The following is a 9,153-nucleotide window of genomic DNA, read 5'->3' as shown; positions in this document are numbered from 1 at the left end:
TAAAAAAATGAATTGAAAATTTTTAGTACGTTAATATAGACACATGGCAAAAATATGAAAAATCTTTCTCTGGCTGCTGTTCCCAGGTCAAGTCCTGCCTGGAGGTAACCACTATTTCCTGTTCTGTTCTCCTAGACTAGGCATGTCTAAATGTATACATGTATAGATAAGGATTTGTATTTAAATGTAGAAAATTTAGTTTATTTAGTTACTTTTCCACCTTCACTTTTTTTTTTTTTTTTCCTTTTAGGGCCATACCGAAGGTCCCAGGCTAGGGGTCCAATCCAAGCTGCGCCCGCCCGCCTGTGCCTGTGCCACAGCAATGCCAAGATCTGAACCCTGACTGTGACCTACACCACAGCTCAGGGCAACTACCAGATCCTTAACCCACTGAGCAGGGCCAGGGATTGAACCCTCCTGGGTACTTAGTCGGGTTGGTTACTGGCTGAGCCACTACGGGAACTCCCCATGTCCACCTTTTCCAAAACAATTAATAGGCAGCTATTGAAATCATTTTGTTTTTCTTCAGCTTCTTGATTTGTTCTACCTCATCCCCTGCCCCAATGAGGTCCATTAAAAAAATTTATGCACCACTATTCCTTTAATTGCTAATGACATGCCCAGCTTACGGAGTACTTCCTATGAGCCAAGCATTACTGTAAGCCTTTCACATGTAGGTATTACTTCCTCCTCACGATTCTGTGGGACAGACACTTCCACTTTGTCCTCAAGAGCTGGGAAGTCAGGGAGATAGAAGAGTTTTCAGCATGATCTCTGAAACTCCTGTGCCGCATTCCCAAAAGTGCAAAGTACTCAGGTGGCTTCAAGGCCACCTGGGCAGTGAGATCTGTAGTAACGGTTCCTGGGAGGCTGTCAGTGTTCTCCGTTCCCTGCAGGAGAAATAAGATGAGGAAGGTCTGACTGCTGAGGGCTTTGGCCTCCTACAAAGACATTTGATGTTAAAAATAAATCCTGAAGGGAGAGAGGAGGCTTAGAGATGGAGGTCCACTCCCTCAGTTTTATAACCTCAAAAAGAGAGGCTAGTGCTTTGCTCTTCTTCTAACCCCATTTACTCATTCAACAAACATTTAAGGCCCGTTTGTACCATGTTTCAAACACCACACTTATTACTAGAGATAAAGGATATTTCTCTTTATCCAGAGACAAAGAATATTTCTTCCTTTCCCCCAAGGGGGAAAAGATACCATCTCATGTAAAAGTTAAAATGTCACCTTTATCAATATGTGGAGGAAAAAAACATCAGGACTGTTCATTTTCTCTTCCATTGGGGTCATCTTTAAAAATGAAAGTGACTTTTCATATAAACTTTTTAAACTCAAAATGTTTCACTTAGCCTTCAAGCCAGTGAACATGTTTTATGTTTTAACATCATGTAGAACAGTGTTTGCAAACTGGTGACATGGAAATGGGGCCAACTTCTGTGTTTCCTTTGGCAAGGGCAGTGTTTTTAAAAAATCGAATGCGAATTCCCTTCTGTGGCGCCTTCCCGTTGGCCAGCATGCCCCACACCCAGTTGTTCTACCCTCAGTGGGTTCCATACTTACCTTACCTGGAAGGCTTGTGACTTTTCAACCTCCACCGAAACCGAAGGTATATTTGGGGTGATCAAATCTACGTGAGATGTCCTTTGGTCTGAGTTCTCCCAAAGAGCCCCCACACTGAAGGTTTCATTTTCTATAGCCACTCATCTCAGTTATTATTATTATTATTATTATTATTGTTATTAGTTGTTGTTGTTGTTGCCACTGCCCAGAATCATCAAAAAGGGATGGGGGGTGGGCTTTTCATCTCAAACCCTCTTCCCTGGGTGCACAGGTTTTCCTCACTTTCTCTCTTCTGGTAGTGAGTACACTGACCCTAGAACAACCCAGAGGCTCAGGGGGAGCCAACGCTTTGCACAGTTGAAAATCCGCCTGTAATTTATAGCCAGCCCTCCTTATCGCGTGGTTCCTGCATATCCACGGTACAGCATCCTCCAATTCAACCATCTGCGAATCACATATTGCTACGTAGTATTTACTACTGGAAAAAATCTACCTGTAAATGGACCCGAGCATTTTAAACCCCTGTTGTTTCAAGGGCCAGCTATACTTCGTTCCCTCTGTTGACTGCACTCAGCATGATCCCAACACAGCAGGCACTTTCTGAAACCACAACACGCAGTTACTCCCCTCAAAGGGCCTTAGTTACTTTTGTAAATTCAAGCTGAAGCTAGGTGGCTTCAGATGTTTTTTCTTTTTTTCAAAAATGATTTTTATTTTTTCCAAATAGCTGGTTTACCGTGCTCTGTCAATTTTCTACTACACAGCAAAGTGACCTAGTCCCATATACATATATACATTGTTTTTCTCACATTATCCTCCATCAAGCTCCATCATAAGTGACTAGATACAGTTCCCAGTGCTATGTAGCAGGATCTTATTGCTTATCCATTCCAAGAGTTTGCCTGTAGTAACCCCGGATTCCCAGTCCATCCCACTCCCTCCCACCTCCGGCAAGCACAAGTCTGTTCAGTTGGCTTAGCATGCACTTAGAGCATAAAATAGCCTTTCCCCATGTTCTTTCTTTGCCTTCCCCTTGTGGTCAGCAAGCACTTCCTTAGGCTGGCTGGGAGGGTGCCTCTGGCTCCTGTTGCTGCCTTCAACTTCTGCCCATTCCTAGTTCCTGGAGAAACAGTGGGTTTTAACTTTTGCCAGACTGTTCAGGGCTTCTTTCTATCTCTGGTAAAAATGCTTCTCTCAGAGCTCACAGTTCGGCCAGCCCATTGTCTCCTGGATTCCACGGAAGAGTCCTCTAGCCAATGTTCCTGTGAATTTTGGACACCCCCAGGTTCCCAAACTATCTTCCCAGCATGGTAATTGCTTCCGCTGTTCTTTCCAGCTCTGAAACATTCTCTCCTCTCCTGCCTTGCCTTTAATGCTTTCTCACAGGATCAGTAGCCTGTCTTCTTTGGACACACGCCCTTTGGCTTCTTTCTTTACAAAAAATAAACCCAGAAACTATAACTTGATGAGCAGTTGCTACATGGAGTTAGCTCTGCTAAGTGCCTCAGAGGCATTACGTAATCTTCGCAGTAACCCTAGGCGGTAGGTCCTCTGCCATCCCCATTCCACTGATGACAACACTGAGGAGCACAGATAAAGTGGGCACCTTCCCAAGAATATGTCAGGAGCAAGCATAGAGCTGAGAGGACTTCAGCCCAGGCTGAAGACATCAGGGATCCCACTCTTTAGAGCTACTCTCTTCTTCCTTTTCACAAAATACTTTTTCTTTAAAAACAAAACAAACCCAACTTCCCTTACTCTTTATAACCTCATCCAACTCATGGCCCCCTCCCATTCTCCAGGTCAGGAGAAGTCCAGATTCACTGACCATGCAATTAATCACTGATAGAAAACAGTCAGCCCAGCCCAGGTCATTATCCATATGATGACTCTTGGACTGTGTGTGACCCCTGGGTTGTCCAGTCACACTGGATCTTTGTGGCTTTAAATGGGTACTGGAAAAGAAAAGCCATAATGTCCTGGGATATCCAATCAAACCTTGGTTTTCTTCATCTTTGTGAGCTGCTAAAGATGAGTTAAGACATCTCTTGCCTCTTTGGGAGAAGATGGAGCAGAGGCTAAAGATCCCCTTTTCCCATGGGGCTGGCCAACGATGTCTACGTGGGCCATCCGCGCCTACACGCAGCTCCTGATTTGGGGAGTTTGCTCTCCAGGGACAACCCCATGTCCTGGTCCAGAGCCTGCAGGGGAAATACACACCATGTTGGTGGGTGTGTGGTGTGATGAGTGAGAGATGAAGATGTAAAGAAAATATCACTGGCAGCTCAGAAAAAAAATCTGGTCCTGTGGGGTGAGATGTGGTGTCAGCCCAGGAAGTGTTAGACCCAAGGGCTCCACTGAGGGCCTTCCATTTGATGGGAAACACGTTCCTGGGCTGGAACCAACATTTCTTTCTTTTTTTTTTTTTTATTTTCCCACTGTACAGCAAGGGGGTCAGGTTATCCTTACATGTATACATTACAATTACAGTTTTTCCCCCACTGGAACCAACATTTCTTTTGAAAGGACTCCTTTTAAAAAAATAAAAAAAAATTATTGGAGTACAGTTTACTTATAATGTTGTATTAGTTTCAGGTGTACAGCAAAGTGAATCAGTTGTACATATATAGCTATCCATTCCTTCTCAGATTCTCTTTCAAATAGGTTATTAAACAGTATTGAGTAGATTTCCCTGTGCTGTACAGTAGTTCTTGTTACTTATCTATCTTGTACAGTGGTGCATATATGTTCATCTCAACCTTCTAATTTATTTCTCCTCCCAACATTTCCCATTTGGTAACCATAGTTTGTTTTTGTTTTTTAATCTGTTTTTAGGGCTGCACCCGTGGCGTATGGATGTTCCCAGGCTAGGGGTCAAATTGGAGCTCTAGCTTCTGGCCTATGCAGTAGCCACAGCAACACAGCGTCCAAGCTGCATCTGCCACCTACGCCACAGCTCATAGCAATGCTGGATCCGTTGAGTGAGGCCAGGGATTGAACCCTTGTCCTCATAGATGCTAGTCAGATTCTTTCTGCTGAGCCACGATGTGAACTACCTAGGTTTGGTTTTGAAATCTTTGAGTATGTTTCTGTTTCGTGAATAAATTCCTTTGTATCATCTTTATTAGATTCCACATATTAATGATCTCATATAATATTTTTTCCTTTCTGTTTCCTATGCGTCCATACTTCACCGGTTAGCTGCATCTGAAGGGGATTAGGTGAGGGCTTTTAGCTTGATAGTGACCATGGAAATCTTGGTCCAAGTAAAACATTTCTTGGGGGTGAGCTGGTGCATGACTGTTCTACTTTCATTACTAGCGCATAGCCCGCAGCTGACTTAGAAAAGTAATAACGCTCTGCTAAGTAGTAAAAGGATCATTGCCTGCCAGCTTCTGAACCTCAGGAATATAGAAACATATGTATTTTTGAAGTTAATATATGCATATAGTAAGCACCCCAAAGAGTAAAACAAAGATATACAAAAAAAAAAAAATACAGTTCTTTCTAACTTCTTTTTTTTAATTTTTTTTTTAATTGCTGCACCTGTGGCATATGGAGGTTCCCAGGCTAGGGGTCCAACTGGAGCTGCAGCTGCTGGCCTACACCACAGCCACTGCAACGCGGATCCTTGACCCACTGAGCAAAGCCAGGGATGGAACCTGCATCCTTATGGATACTAGTCAGATTTGTTTCCGCTGAGCCATGACAGGAACTCCTCTCTCTAACTTCTTCCTCCCCAGTTTCAACTCTTTTTGATAGTTATAACCTACCCAGCTTAAAGAATTTTTAAAAGAACTTGGCACTTTCAGAAACCAGCTTCCAGTGATACCACTGCAAATCCATCAGAATAGCTAAAATAGAAAATGTTGGGGAGGTTGGGGGAGAAACTGGAACTCTTTTTGCTGGTGGTGAGAGTGTAAATTGGTACAGCTCTTTAGGAAAAAGTGTTTGGCAGTATCTTTTAGAGCTGTACATATCTGTATCAAGCAATTTCACTTGCTGAGTGAAAGTGTGTTTAAATGTTCCTCCAAAGACATGTACAAGAATGATCATAGCTGGCCATTCATGAACGGCCCACACTGGAAAAATGCCCATCAACAATTGAATGGGTAAATGAATTCTGACACATTTACATGATGGAATTCTATGTGTAATGAGAATGATTCACTTATAGCTACATGCAAAAATAGAATCTCAGTGTTAAGTAAAGGAAGCCAGAAACAAAAGGGCAGTACTGTCAGATTACATTTATATAATGTACAAAACAGGCAAAGCTAATTTAGGCTCTTAGAAGTCATAATATTGATTCCCCTAGAGGACGTGGCAGTGACAAGAAAGGCATGGCGTGCTTTTGGGTTGCTGGTAATGTTCTAGTTCTTTGATCTTAGTGCTGTGTACACTGAGTGTGTTTAGTTTTTGAATATTCACTAAGCTGAGCATTTACAACAAACAGTTTTAATATGTACCTTACGCTCAATGACAAAATTAAAAACAAGGATAAAAATGACATAGAACAGCTTCTTCACCTTTGGGGCATCCCACAAAAGCCTCAATGAACTACATAAACTAAAAAAACCTAAAATTAGCCAACATAGATTTTGAATACAGTCATTTCACTGGTGGTAGGGAATGACTTAAGCAGACAATATTAAATCTAATTGTTTCCTTGTTATAAAAATAAAACATTTGTAAAATTAAATTCAATATTTAATATATGTTCATAAGGGGCCCCAAATTCAAAAGGTCATTAATTATTAATGTGATTAACTATACACTCATGACCTGGAATAAACTATAAGAAGAAAAAATGAAAACATTATTTCAGGGTGTCAGTTTCATTCTATTCTTAAATGGCTGTAGATCAGCATTGTATAATGTGCAGAAGATTTATAGAAAGTTAATTTTGTTTAAAATAATTAGTTAAGACATTCACTTGGTTCAAAATTCAGAAGTTACAAAAGGGTACCCTGTACCTGGGCACCTAATTCCCCTAGTCAACCAATGTTTCATTTCTTTTGTGTCCATTCAGAAATATTTTATGCATGTACAATAAATACATATAAATATTCTCACCTCCCCTTAACTAGGCAGTAGTGCCCCATAGATGTCTCTGCCTTGTGTTTTTTTTTACTTAACAATATATATTCACAGTCATTTCATATTAAGACAGGGAACTGGCTCCTTTTTTAATGGCTTAGTAACATTTTATTGTATAATAGACCAGGATTTATTTAGCTTGTCCCTGCTGATGGATAGTAACATAATCTCCATACTTGCCATTTCACATAAAGCTGAAATGAATAGCTTTCCACATATTTTTAAAATATATTTGAATAAATACAGGCATAGCTTGTTTTATTGCACTTTATTGTGATTCACAGATATTGCATTTTTTACACACTGAAGAATTGTGGCACCCTTGGGTTGAGTACGACTATTGGCACCATTTTTCTACCAGCATTTGCTCACCCCATGTCTCTATGTCACTTGGTAATTCTTACAATATTTCAAACTTTTCCATTCTTATTATACTTGTCATGGTGACCTGTGATAAGTGACCTCTGATGTTACTACCATAATGTGGGGGGGCACCATGAACTTCACCTATATAAAATAATGACCTTGATAAATTTTGGGTGTTCTGACAGGTGGTTCCCCCACCCCTTTCCCTCTTCTTGGACCTCTTTATTCCCTGAGACACAACACTGTTGAAATTAGGACAATTAATAACCCTACAGTGGACTGTAAGTGTTCAAATGAAAGGAAAAGTCACACATCTCTTGGTTTAAATGAGGTATATCAGTTTAAGCAGGAATAGGTAGATAGCTAAACCTCTTGCGTTGAACAGCCAGGTTGCGAGAGCAAAGGAAAAGTTCTCGAAAGAAACTGAATGTGCTACTCCAGTGAATGCATGATAAGCAAGGGAAATGGCCTTATTGCTGATAGGAAGAAAGTTTTAGTGGTCTGGATAGAGGACCAAACCAGCCACAACATTCCCTTAAAGCCAAGGTCTAATCCAGAGCAAGGTCCTAACCCTTCTCAATTCTATGAAGGCTGAGAGAGGTAAGGAAGCTGCAGAAGAAAGGTCTGAGGCTAGCAGAGGTCAGTTGATGAGATTTAAGGAAATAGGCTCTCTCCATAACATCAAAACGCAAGGCGAAGTAGCAAGAGCTGATGTAGAAGGAGCAGCAAGTTATCCAGAATATCTAGCCAAGGTCATTAATGAAGGTGGCTGCACTAAGCAACAGATTTTTATTGTCTGCAGAATAGGCTTCTGTTGGGAGAAGATGCCATCCAGGACTTTGACAGAGAGGAGAGGTCAATGCCTGGCTTTGAAATTTCAAAGGACAGGATGACTCTCTTGTTAGGTGCTAACGCAGTTGGTGACTTTAAGTGCTCATTTACTATTCTGAAATCCTAGGTCTGTTAAAAACTATGCAAAATCTGCTCTACCTGCACTTTGTAAGTGGAACAACAAAGCCCAGATGACTGCACATCTACTTACAAGGGGTTTACTGAATATTTTAGATCCATTGCTGAGATCCACTGCTCATAAAAAAAAAAAAAAAGATTCCTTCAAAATATGACTTCTCGGAGTTCCCATCATGGCTCAGTGGTTAATGAATCCAACTAGGAACCACGAGGTTGCGGGTTTGATCCCTGACCTTGCTCAGTGGGTTAAGGATTGAGTGTTGCCGTGAGCTGTGGTGTAGGTCGCAGATGCGGATTGGATCTGGAGTTGCTGTGGCTCTGGCGTAGGCTGGCCGCTACAGCTCCAATTTGACCCTTAGCCTGGGAACCTCCATATGCCGAGGGATCGGCCCCAGAAAAGGCAAAAAGACAAAAGCAAAACAACAACAACAACAACAAAAATATGACTTCTCATTGATAATGCACCTGGTCACCCAAGAGTTCTGATAAGAGAGGTACAATGAGATTCACGGTCTCTTTGTTGGCTTTCATGCCTTCTGAGGCAGCATCCATTCCTCAGCACATGGATCAAGGAGTCATTTTGACTTTCAAGTCACATTATTTAAGAAATACAATTAATAAGGCAACAGTTGCCCTAGATAGTGATTCCTCTGATGGATCTGGGCAAAGTCAACTGAAAATTTTCTGGGAAGGATTCACCATTGTAAATTAAATGCCATTAAGAACATTCATGATTCATGAGAAGAGTTCAAAATATCAACGTTAACAGGAGTTTGGTTGAACTTGATTCTAACCCTCATGGATGACTTTGAGGGATTTAAGACTTCAGTGGAGGAAGTCACTGCAAATGTGGTGGGAGTAGCAAGAAACCGAATTAGAAGTGGAGCCTGAAGATGTGACTAACTTGGTACAATCTCAAGATAAAACTTTAAAGAGGAGTTGCTCTTATGGCTGGGCAAAGAAAGTGGTTTCTTGGGATGGCATCTACTCTTGGTGAAGATGATGTGAAGACTGTGGAAATGACCAAGGTTTAGAGTGTAGGATTTACAAACTGAGTTGATAAAGCAGTCTCCAGGTTTGAGAGGATTACTCCAATTCTGAAAGAAGTTTTACTGTGGGGACAATGCCATCAAACAGGGAAATCGTTAGTAGA

Source organism: Sus scrofa, chromosome 2 (genome assembly GCF_000003025.6).
Source record: "Sus scrofa isolate TJ Tabasco breed Duroc chromosome 2, Sscrofa11.1, whole genome shotgun sequence".
Lineage (NCBI taxonomy): Eukaryota > Metazoa > Chordata > Mammalia > Artiodactyla > Suidae > Sus > Sus scrofa.
This window is presented reverse-complemented; position numbering follows the sequence as displayed.